Here is a 12,765-nt window from a genome sequence, read left to right as displayed (position 1 = left end):
CCAATATAGGAAAAGTTTGAGAAATCCAAGGGAAAACTGAGAACTGTTTGCTACATCATTAGTTCTTTTCATTGCTGATTACTACTTTATTTAATAATTATAAATTTGTCATATATACGTATATATAACATGTTATATATGTATATATGTGTGTATATATACGTGTATATATATATACACATGTATATATATATACATACAATGTCACTAAATTTGGGCAGTTTTGAGTGTGTGTTCAGGGCTCTGTTTACTGCAGCTAGGATTACTATGCTATTCTGAGAGTCAAGACCAGAAAGTGTTCTTTTCCATGGGCTCAGCGTCCAGAGTGTGGTGCTTAATTAGGTGGGTGCCTTCAGGTCACTCTCTACCTGTCCTCTGTGGACTTTTCTTCTTCATTTGCACAATAAAAGTCAAACATTTGCAAGAGTTTTGACACACTCCCTTTTTTATAATCTCATAAGGCCCGTGGTGAGCTCTCATCCCCTCTCAGTTTGGCTCAAAACTGACTGACAATGTGTAAACCCTGCTACAAACCGAAGGCATCTGGATGACAGACTTGGCCCTGCCAATGAGCCCAACTCTCTGCAGATGTGGCTGCCAGATTCTATGAAGCAGCAAGTTTACCCGGAGACACTTAAGAAGAACCTGGTTTTCAGAAATTCACCTTGCCTATTGTCTGTCGGATCAAGACAATGGAGTAATGCATTATGTAATATGCAGTAATGTTAACATCACAAACCAGTGGGCAGGCTGGAGTGTTATCTAGTCCATGGAAGCAGCAGGTAGGAGCTGCAGTTCTGAATTAAGTCAAGAATAAGCCAGGAAGAATGGAATAAGCAGTCTTGCTTGTTTTTACCGAGTCTCAAATCAGCCTGTAGTGTACACTACAATGAATTATTCAATGTCACCAGGCTAGGGCATTCTGTACTAAGGCGATTTCAACAATTTTCCCCTTTCTCTGCAGCATTTGGTTATCAGTTTCGTGACATCTAGAGTAACAGTTATACGGATCAATTTCTGCAACTCCATCCCTCAACCTACTTTTTTTTGTCGTAAATAAACCAAACCAAGGCAGAGGGCTAAAGCCCCATGCTCCAAGAATGTTTGTCTTGATATCTCGGTGACAAGCTGAATTTGGCTATGACTAGCTTAGCAGAAGGTGTTAGGTTTAGCTGTAAATGAGTAGCGCTTGACAAGGTGAGACATCTTCCTTCAATTGTTGAAACGGCCCAACCACGTTCCTAATCGACGTTTGGAAACAAAGCCCTAGTAGTACTGCACATAAAGTCTCTTATCAATTATAGTTAGGTTATGCAGCAGGGGAGGTAACATCCTCAGATTCCTAAGCCTTCCCTTCTTACCTCTTATTTATAGGGATCTTAGCTAGATTCATGGCTTTACCAGGCTCCGGTTACAGTTCTCAGGTTCTATTGACCACATTTTAGCCAGTGGACCTGAGAGGTCGGAGGACATCACGCGGGCCTTTTTCAAGAGACTACATTCTTTAAAGGAAAGGTTCTGCTTGCCTATTTTTGTCCTTTTTATCTGGGTAGAATGTCAAATGTAGACTTTGTTTGGGTCTCAAGTGGGACCCAAAAGGACCAAAAGGGAAAGGGAGGGTTTTTGTTGTTGTTGTTGTTTTGTTTTGTTTTTGTTTTTGTTTTTTTTTTTTTAAAAAAAGGCAGAGCTAAAAGCATGAAGGAGGCCCTGCCAACCGTCCAGCTGCCTGCTTGCTCTGGGTCAGACATAACCGTCCCCCTCCCGGAAACGGAGCCACTGTGGTGACCTGAGCGAAAGGCTCATGAGATTAGGCCTCTTCCACCACAGAGGTCTAGAGTGGTTTAGTAGGCTCGGAGGACTTCACGAATCATCAAAAGCCTTCCTGAGGTTCCCCTCCTCTCTTTGAGATTATATAAGAGATCAATTTTGTCTAGGATGAGACTTTTTGGTGCTTCAGTTCCTTAAAAGTCACTCACGTTCCTGAAATGACCCCCAGTAACCTCACCAGCAACCCAGAAGGACTTCACTAGAACACTTTTTTTGACTTATCCTTGCCCTTTTTGTATGGAGTGAATAAGTGTTTATATCACCTAGGAAAAGTCACACAAGGCTGGTACACTAGCCCTGTACTACCGGCGTCTTTATTCACATGGTGGGCAACAAAGCTTTCTCTTGCTAGCACCTCTGTGGCTTTTAATGTCGAAAAGTAACTGAGCTTTTAGCCACAAGAAATGTATGAGCACAGATGGAGGCTAGAAAACTCTAGCACTCTTATTAAATTTATATTTATGCCTCATTATAAGGAAACCGTCCCCAGTTTTATACTGAATTTCATTTTCCTTTAAAGCAGTGGTTTTTCTGACTTTCCTAATGCTGTGACCCTTTGATATAGTTCGTTCATTTTTAACAAAATCTCAAACATTTGATTTTATCAAGAGAAGCTTGGGAGGCAGATGCTGGGGTGAGGCAGAGAAAGCACCCAGCTGAGCTTCCTCCTCAGCTGATATCCCCAAAGGAAGTTCTTCACCATGCCATCTCAGAAATCCCTAACCTCCAGGTCCCTCCCTTCTACTTCCTGTGTGTCTCTTTACCTATCCTCCTGACCCCCTCTTATTCTGTGTTTTTTTTTTTCCTATGTTCACTTCCTGTTAACTGGTTGCTTGCTCCACCTCTTGGCCTATGGTTGACTTTATTTAATCCTCCTGTTTACAGTAAACGGAAAGCTCTTGGATTAGAGGTGTGTACTAGGGCTGAGCCAACCACAACTAGAAACAGGTAAATAACCCAATCTTGGGGTTCACAGCTTGTTCAAATATCCTGCAACTCACTTCCTCATGTTGTAGAATTTTATGTTCACTGCTATTTTATAACTGTAATTTTGCTACTGTTATGAATTGTAATGTAGGGGCAGGAGAGATGGCTCAGTGGTTAAGAGTACTACTGACTGTTCTTCCTGAGGTCCTGAGTTCAATTCCCAGCAACCACAGGGTGGCTCACAATCATCTGTAATGGGATCTGATGCCCTCTTCTGGTGTGTCTGAAGACAGCTACAGTGTACTCATATACATGAATTGTAATGTAAATATCTGATACGCAGGATATCTGGTACAGGACCCCTTTGGGAGTTGCAACCCACATATTGAGAACCACTGATTTAAACTGCCATAGGCTGACTTAGACATTCTTCTGACCAGATGATCAGTTAACAGAGGTGCCGATGTAATTACTGTCTCTGCCGTGGTCCCAGGTCATACTACACTCTCTTCCTCTCCTTGCCTTATCATATCCATCCATCCATCCATCCAGACAGACAGACAGACAGACAGACAGACAAACTATACATTCCTTGAGAAGACCTAGGTCTTAATCCATTCCCTGAAGAGAAGGAGTGTGACCTTAGCCACATTGAACCAGTGCTATGAAAGTTTAGGTTCTGACCACAGCCCTGACATGGTTCCACGTGACTAGAGACACTCTAGTTTGCCTCCTGGCTTCCGGCTTCACACTGCAGTGATCCACAGGTTCCTACTTGGTAGGACTGTGGAGAAGACAGTATGAGACACGGCACAACTGTGAGCCCGAAGAGCCCGAAGGTAATCACTAGGAAAACAAAAGTCATGTTCTTCTTCCTCCTCCTTTGGAGCTGTGGTAGAGGAATGTTTGATTTGTTGTCCCTCTGAGGATAAGATCACCATGGTGAGGGGATGGGCCTTTCTCTTAACTTCCTGTAAGAACAACAGCCAGTGGCAGGGCCGGTTTTGAAGCCCAGATAGGGAAGTTTTTGGAGCAGGCAGTGGAAGTCTTACCTTTTCCTTTTGGTCATTTTCAACTAGAATTTTGACCAGATGTGCAAAACATAAGAGATTGGGAAGCAAACATAGTGGAGAAAAAGCATTTTACTTTGTTACGACCAGACAACACCCCTAGGCCATGACCTCAACAAAACAAAATGTTTTACAGTAAAGTAGAAGAAAATACCCAGATCTTCCTGTATGGCAGAAAGAAAACAGACTGTTGTTCAGAGAGGTTAAGTAAATCACTGGAGGAATTGCTCCATGCCAGACAACTGTGGCCTTCTTAGAATTACAGTCCCTTGTAATTAGGGCCTGTGTTGCTCAACTTCCAAGAGCTTCAGCAAGCTTTTCATGTGAGAAGAGTGCATTCTCCCTGCCCTGCCCCACCCCCACAAAGCTGCTTTTTTTTCTTTTTAGCAAAATGTAGGGGAAAAAAAAAGATGTGGTTTTGTTGTTCAGCTTAGTTTAGTTTTGTTTTAGATCCTGGCCCAAACAATACTTTGAACATCCAAGTCATATATACACATGAACACCATTGATATCTATGAAAGAGTTGTGGATTCTGGGAGAGATTCTACAGCAAATAACAAATTGTTCAGAACAAAACCATTCTGAACGCTGGTCACAAAGTAACAATGTTGCTGGTGCCAGATGAAGTTTCCTGACTCATCTGAAAGAAAGGAGCAGGGCTTCACGAACACATAAGCTAGCTTTCTCCCCTTTTACTTCAAACAAACACACGAAAACCTGTTTGTAATTCTTTGGATCCTAAACTTAGTTTTTAGACCTACTTAGCTATGAGAAATCACATTTCTGTTAAATTTATGTAGGCCTTGAATTTTAAAGTGGTATCATTTGGAAGACGGTTCATGCGACTCATTCGGAACGCGTTTAACACGAAGCATCTGTGTTACCTTTTGTGGGTGTTCTTAGCAGTGTGGAAAGTCTTCAGGTTTTGCCGAATAGTGTTGTTCTACAACAAATCTGTCTTTGCCTTCTGACTGGTGCTAAGAAATAAAAAGAAAGGTACCCTTGGGTGTTCTAGGACAGGATTCTGAGGAAACTTACTAAAAGTGGGATTGGACCTACCAACCGCAAAGATTCTCTTCCTCCGTCATTAAACTATCCAGAGCTGGTTCCTGTCCCTTTAAGCGGAGCACTGATGATGCTGTAAATATTGAATGGCTGCTACCTAGAATACAGTGGGTTTTTTTTAACCATTCATTTCATGTTGCTCAAACAATACCTAATATCCTCAGGAAAATTAGCTGGTTTTCTGAGGTTCTGTATAATTATAATAGCTGAAATGATGAGACTTGAGTTAATATCATCAGAGTGGAAGGAAGAAAAATATCACATTATTTCACTCATTCATTCATTCATTCATTCAAGACAAGGTCTAACAATGTGGGCCAGGCTGGTTTCTAACTCTCTGCATAACAGCCCATGACGAAACTCATGATCCTTGCCGATTCAGTCTCCTGAGTGTTGGGATTATCAGTGTGTGTCACTGTGCCCTGCTCACTGGATAAATTTTAATGAGATAGAACTTGAACGTGTGAACTGTGTAATCTTTTTCTATGAGGAGGATTCTGAGGAAACACTAAAGGGGGTAAATAGAAAGAGAAGATAAAACCAAACAAACCCAAAACCAAGGTATTAATGCAAATGCCCTCAACCAGGAGGCAGAGACTCCCATAGCTTTAAACACTCTCCTTAGCCCAATTCTGTTTCCTTAGGATAACGTCCCATGTTATCAACACACAGAACTCACGGGGCTTGAAATACAGCATGCCTTATCCATGATGTAAATATTGAAGCTCATCATATGAGAATTTCTTTTTCAGCATGTGTCTTCCTAGCGCAACTGTCTTTGTAGAGTCAAGGAAACATACATAGATCTCATAGTCATGGGGTAAGATGTTCGCTTTGCTTCACGGAAGGCCCAGGCCCTAGGTTGGAAACAGGTGAGTAGCTGCCTGACTATAAATCCACAGACCCCAGTAACACCACAGCTACTTCCCATTGCACTCTTCAATATGCCACACATAAGGCACCTAGAACTTAAATGGCCATGGTTTTCAGCATCTTCAGCATCTGCTTGCTAACGCCTGATATGCTCAGATATTCCTTCTCCATCCTGTATGTCATTCATTACAGCTGGACAGTTGGGAAGGCTCTGGGGTGTGAGCAGTTAGCTTTTCAGGTATTCGACTTGCAAGTGGATGCTTAAACATTAGAAAAGTCCCAAGTTCTTAACTTGGTATAGCTTCTCCTCTCCATTACTCAGATCTGGGCTCTTTAGACAGTGCTAAGGAGTGCTTAGGAGAGTGTCATAGCTTTACAGCTTAAGCTGTATAAATTTACTGGAATAAATTTATATATTTTACTGAATGTGGGGTATGCTCAAGCAGGGTTTAACAAGACAAAAGGAAAAACAGCTAGGTAGTCATCTGCACAGCCCCTGGGTGAAGCCAGCTATTCTTCAGGATTGACTACTTCCCAGAGTGCTGCGCTATTTGTGGGGCCAACTCTCCAAACATTGTTCGGGCAGGCCTGCGAGTGGTCAGAGGGATGGTTTGTTTTTAAGAACTCCAGTGGGTGTGTCCAGTCTGACATCTCCACTGCTGCTCTTTACTGTCCTTTATTCTATACCCCAGCAGGGTTCTTCCTAGATCCTAGCCCCCTTGAGCCAATCACCTCCATTCTTGTGACTCTTTTCTAAGGAATAAGCGTCTAGCAAATTTCCCAACGTCTCCAACTTGGTCCACACTTGCAGTTACTGGATCTCCATTTGCAACACCAGCTATTTCCACTTCTCTCCAGTTTGACCTTTTTGAAAGTTTATTATGAACTCTGTTTTGACTCCCCAAATTTAAACATATATTAATTTGTATAACCCTTTGATTTCCCCAAATTTCATACATCTTTCCTTTTTTTTTTTTTTTCTTATGCCCTACATGTTCTTTCCAGGGTCATGTAGCCTAGGCTGCCCTGAAGCTCTTAATTTGCCTGTCTCAGCCTCCTGACTGGTGAGATTATTGCCATGCATGGTTCTCACTCAGCTCCTACACACCTTTCAGGACTTCCTTCCCCATAGATCAATGACTCTTGATTTCTCTGCTCTCAGGAACATGTTTATCCAGCAAAGATAGGGTGCTTATTCCCTCCATGTCTGCCTTCTCTGTGTTTTTTGTGAGATTTGGATGTTTTCTGTCTCACCACTTATCTCTCATTGCTTCTAGTTCAGCACCTGGCATATCCCGATACGCTCAGCACATCAAGCAATCATCACATATAAGAACGTGTTGTCAGTTTATATCTTAACTACAAGCCTTTTTCTCCCCCCAAGCAATTGCTGTGAATCTTTGACTAGCTCTATAAAAAGACCTGGATCTATTTTTAAGCATTTCGCCTGTCAATGTGTACATTAAACTTCAGCCTTTGGTGGGTTCACAGTTATGAACCATGCTCGCCTGCTGGATAATCCCACAGGTAGAAGCACAGAGCATTGGCCTGCAGGTGTTCGACTTTGTAATTGTTGCCAGTGGTGATGGATAAAGCCACTCATCCAAATGGATGGGGAGGCTTCACGCCCCCAGAAGCTGTAAGTGGTTTTCTAGCACCTCCAGTTGGAACTCTATGGCAGGTATACATGTATGTCCTCCGAGAGAGCATCTCCCTAATATCTCCAAAAGGGGGAGGGAGATTCTAGCAGAACATCCTTTAGCAAGGTAATCCCTCAAGTCTCTATTTTCTTCATGTTTAACTTTGGAATAACAGCTCTGGTAAAAGCCCTAAGAAGATGCTAATGGAGCTGTTAACTCTGTGCTTGCTCACAGGCATGGACCACAAATATTAGTAGTGATTGCTGCTGAACATGGAGTACTTCCCACTGCTGCTGTTGCTTTCAGGATTATGGTTCGTAACATTCTATTTTATCATAATAATCATTGGGCTGCCTTTTCCCTCTCCCCTTAGCCCCCTTTTTGCATCTTCCCCTCCCTCCCAAGACTATAGTTCCAGGCAAGTTTTCAGGATGCTATCCTTTATTTCCTTCACATTGGGGTCTTCAGAATGTTTCCTGCCTTTTGAAGATCAGAGTTTAACCTTCATCAGCATCTGAACAGCATATGAGTGCAGACCATATGCTAAACATTGCCTTGGGTCATCTTAACTCCAGTAAGTCCCTGTTGAGGAGCACGTGACTGGTTGACCAACTGATATGATTGGCTTGGGTTCTTGTGAGTTTTCCCCTCATTGAGATTCTTCCTAATGGTTCTTAAAAGTGAAGGCTCAATGCCCTGGTGTAGGAGAATGCCAGGGCAGGGTGGCGGGAATGGATGGGTGGGGGAGTACCCTCATAGAAGCAGGGGGAGAGGGGATGAGATAGGAGGCTTCCAGAGGGAAAACTAGGAAAGGGGAAAACATATGAAATGGAAATAAAGAAAATATCCGATTAAAAAAGATATTTTCAATCAATGATCCAAAAAAAAAATACACATTATTAGAAGTACGTTGTGAAGTAGTCCTGAATGCCTTCCTTCCCATACAATGTAATAGCTCCTTGCCTGGAGGCAGAGATTGACTTCATTTCAACATGATGCATTAAATAAACGTGTTTTCACTATGAGGCAGCCTTGGCTTGTATCACCTCATCTGGCCTTACTTCATGGTGTACATGGTTTCTCAGGGGCAGAGGCCATATTTTATTTAGATTTTTGTTACTATGTATCTTATATATTTACTACTGAAGGAATAGAGTATTATAACTTGACTTTAAATTTAAGATTGCTCAACGTTTTCATGGGCCCCCTTTTAGAAGCTTCATGTTCCATAGATATATAATGTATAGAGTTTGCTTGATAGGAACTTTGTCGGGTTGCATTGGAGTAGTATGTGCAGCTTTGAAAACCACACTTAAGGTGTCATAAATACACACACATGCACATGCACACACACGCACATACGTGCACATACACGTACACACACACATGCACATACACACATACACACATGCACACACACACGCACACACGCACATGCACACACGCACACACACACATGCACGTACACACACATACACATACACATACACACACACATGCACACATACACATACACACACACACACACACATATACATACACATTTGATGGAACTTTAATGTATAATGAGATGGATGCTTATTTTCTTGTTTTTTTAAAATACTTCTCTTTGTAAGTATTAATATATTAAAACCTTATGAAAAGAGACACAGGAAAAAAATAGAGTGACATAAATATAGTATGAGAGCCTGGCCCTGGACCAGGACTGCAGAAATAGATGGGAGAGAAATGGATCTGGGAGGAGAGTCCGTTTTTAGGACATTCGAGCACGCATCTTTAAATATGAGACACATTTCTGGAAAGAACATCAAGTCCTGAGGGTTCAGTGTTCAGTTGCCTTCTTTTAAACTTGCTGTGGCTTTTACAGAGAGTCACAAAAGTGTGAAGGGAGAGGAAACCTGAAAGCATGGGGACAGATTAGGAATCCCTAATAGATTATCTCCACAGAGGCCAGGGCATGGAAATAGTCCACACAGGCGCATCCCTTCTCACTGCTTGACTCCGTTTCCATGGTTACCCAGTGAGTCACTTCAGGCAGCACTGTTGTGATCAAAGTAGCTTCAGCAAAATATGTTCTTATCCTTTCTGAAAAGTGGGTAGAATATCAAGGAAAGACCACCTTTTATGCTGATGTCCTCTTGTTTATATAGCCATGACGGCTAGCCAAATCAATGCAGTGTCAACAGACTTTGGTAATGTCTCCTCATAGTGGTAAAAATACATAGAAGTAAACATTAGAACAATTTAGCAAATCTGCTGGTGTTTTTGGTACTTCTGTGTAGGGAATTTATAGTGAGCGGTTTACTTGGATAGGTCAATGCTTTTTTATTTTTAAATTAATGGAATCTTAGCAGTTTTGTTGTCAAATTCCCAAACTAGACCTTTTATCAGATCATTGGGTTGCATGATGAATAAAGAAATGTTTGAAGAGATTAAGTCCAACAAGTTCTTTCAACAAGACTGTCTTCATTAGGAAGCAAACTGTTCACTGAGGTAATTTGTTCATGACAATACAACAAACATGGTTTCCCAAAATGCCCCCTGGCTTGCTTATTTTATGATCAAAAATTTATGTTTATCCCACATTTTAATGTAAAGCAAGATGAATAGCTGGTTCAGAAGAAATAACTAAATCCCAGAAAACACACCTTGATCACCATTGTGAATTACTGGCTAATGTTTGTCTGAGAATATGCTCAGGGTAGACTTGCTACTTTCCCTAATGACTAAGTCTAGGGAATATGATTGACTTAGATATTAACTTGTCTTTGTAATGTGGCCTTATGCTTACAATTTACATGCATAACATAATTATTTGGCCTTTAGTACATTCAGATGAAATAACTTCTGAAGAGATTACTGGGCTGTTCAATAATTAAAAAAAAAATCTGTCTTTGCATCTATGCAGGTTGAATGAGGGTGGCATCAAGGTTCTGTCTTCTGTTACAAAGATCCAAGGTTTTATAGACGCTTATGGTGGCTGTGATTCCCATTGGTTGGGGTCTGCATTTGTTGAGGGGAACTGACCTCAGTGTCCCTTGGTTTCTACCTTTGTCTTTACCTCTCACTCAGATAGGAGCTTAGCTTGTCAAAAGAAAACCAAACTAATAAATAACCTGACTCCCCGGTCAAAGTGTTTGTGGATGGGAATGTCTTGAGAATATTCTGCTAGGTCAGCATACACTATTGTGCTCGACACCGGAAACCTCAGCGGATCTATGTGTGCACGGAGAAACATTTCTTACAGTCTCAACCACGGACATCAAGGGTTGGGAAGATTAGTTTTTGGTCAAAGAGCCACACCCTGGCTAAATCTGGTTGACCAAATGTCTCCTTTATTCACCAAATCCTTACAAACTGAAGCACAGCATAACACAAGTTATTTCAACCAGAGAGCCTTTCCTAATCCTAAACTCACTCATGGTGACTCTAAGCTCAGGAAAAAGGTAAATTAAGATGGCGGCATTCCCCGGGCTCTTATGAGACCTCCCAGGTGTCTTAACCAGTCAATCAAGTAGTCCATTAAGTCACACTGCTTTGATGCTTTGGAAAAAGAAAGACCAGAAACAAATCCCAGCAGTATGTCTACCTGGCCTGGGCTGAAGTCCATATGATGACCAGGTCCCTCTCCAGCATTGATCAGTGTTAGTCACTGACCTCACCAGTGCTTTCTCGGGGAAGACGTCACCCAAGACACAGAGTCAGGCTTCCCACGTTTCCTACCTCCGATGTAAAATAAGACCAATAAGACAGAATACTTAACTTGCTTCTGGTTGCTGTGAGGGTTAGATGACACGTGTAGAGCATTTACCACAGATAATAGAGTGTGGGCAGACACCATGACTGAAAGCTGGACTCCTAACACTCAGGGATGGGAGAAGATTGTATTAAGTTTGAGACCATTCTGAGCTGAAGAACCAACTAACAAAAGACAAGCAAACAAAAACATGCCTCAAACCAAACAAAAACCCTTAAAATAAGGGGCTGGGAATAGCCTGGTCTGAAAAGCACCTGATGTGAAAGCATGAAGAACTGAGGTGAGGTCCCCAGCAAGTAAGAACACCAGGAGTGATGGTAGGTGCTATCATCCCAGTGCCAGAGAGGTGGAGACGGCAGGTAAAGCTCTGTGCCTTATATACTGGTCAGTCAGTCTAACCTAATTGGTGAGATCCAGGCCAACAACAAATACTGTCTCAAAGGAGGTGAACAGTATTTGTGGGAATGGCACTCTGGCTTAATCTCTGGACTTTACGTGCACACATGGGTGTGTGTGGATATATATATATATATATATATATATATATATATATATATATATATATAGAGAGAGAGAGAGAGAGAGAGAGAGAACGCTATAGAAACTGTTTCTTATTTTCCTTTCTTCTATTTTCTTATCTGGTAAAGCATGTCTTCCCAGTATTGAGCAAATAAAACTTTGTTCAGGGAACATATACTTTAAAACTGTTACGTTGGAGAGATGACTCAGAAGTTAAAAGCACTGGCTGCTCTTCTGGGGGTCCTGAGTTCAATTCCCAGCAACCACATGGTGGCTCAAAACTATCTATGATGGGATCTGATGTCCTCTTCCAGCATGCAGGAATACATGCAGATAGAACACTCACATACATAAAATAAATAAATAAATCTTTTTTTTTTAATAGTATAGAACAGAGTTTATTCAGGGCATGGGGAGGGGAGTTAAGAGAGTAGTAGAGGCAGAGAAAGGCAGAGAGAAGGTGAGAGTAGAGAAGCGGAGGCCGGCCATGACCATGTGGAGGGGGTGGGGAGGGAAAGGGGAAAAAGGGGGAACAAGTGGCATGAGGCAAGAGAGAGGCGAGAGTGTAAGAGAATAAATAAATCTTTAAGTATATAGAGTCAACAAAGAGAGAGAACCTGGGACGAGTGTTATCTGTGTATAATCATAGTTATACCAAGGCAGAAGAATTTCAAGTTCAAAGTCTGGTCAGGGTGAAGAGGGAGCTCAAGGCCAGCCTGGGCAAATTATGGAGGCCCTGTCTTGAACTAAAAAAAAAAAAGTGGGGGAAAAAATCTGAGGACTTTATTTGCTGGTAGAGAGCTCACCTAGCATGAGCAGGACCCGAAGTTTGAGCTCCAGTGTGGTGATACAGGGTTGGGTAGGTGTAGCCTTCTCTTTGCCTTTCTATTCATTTCTCCCTAAGAAAAGCTCCCCTCATACACAGCACTCCGTTGTGTGGTCTATCACGGTATTTCCATCTGAAATTTTCCCCACATTCCATTTCCTCAATAAGTAAAGAGCAGGGTGTCCCTCATCTGCCCTGAGTTGGTTTAGACCAGCCCTCTCCATCCTGACCAATGATGGTCACAGTTCTGCCGCTTTGGGA

The 12,765-nt window shown here is 42.0% G+C and overlaps 1 protein-coding gene across 1 annotated transcript in view; it reads right to left on the bottom strand.

Moving 5' to 3' along the window:
• Sorbs2 (sorbin and SH3 domain containing 2) overlaps positions 1–12,765 on the bottom strand; it is a 200,440-nt gene that overhangs the window by 113,749 nt on the left and 73,926 nt on the right. The gene's annotated exons all lie outside the window — the stretch shown is intronic.

This window comes from Mus caroli, chromosome 8 (assembly GCF_900094665.2).
Source record: "Mus caroli chromosome 8, CAROLI_EIJ_v1.1, whole genome shotgun sequence".
In the NCBI taxonomy this organism is placed as follows: domain Eukaryota; kingdom Metazoa; phylum Chordata; class Mammalia; order Rodentia; family Muridae; genus Mus; species Mus caroli.
The sequence above is the reverse complement of the archived record's forward strand: the minus strand, read 5'-3'. Positions and strand labels throughout refer to the sequence as shown.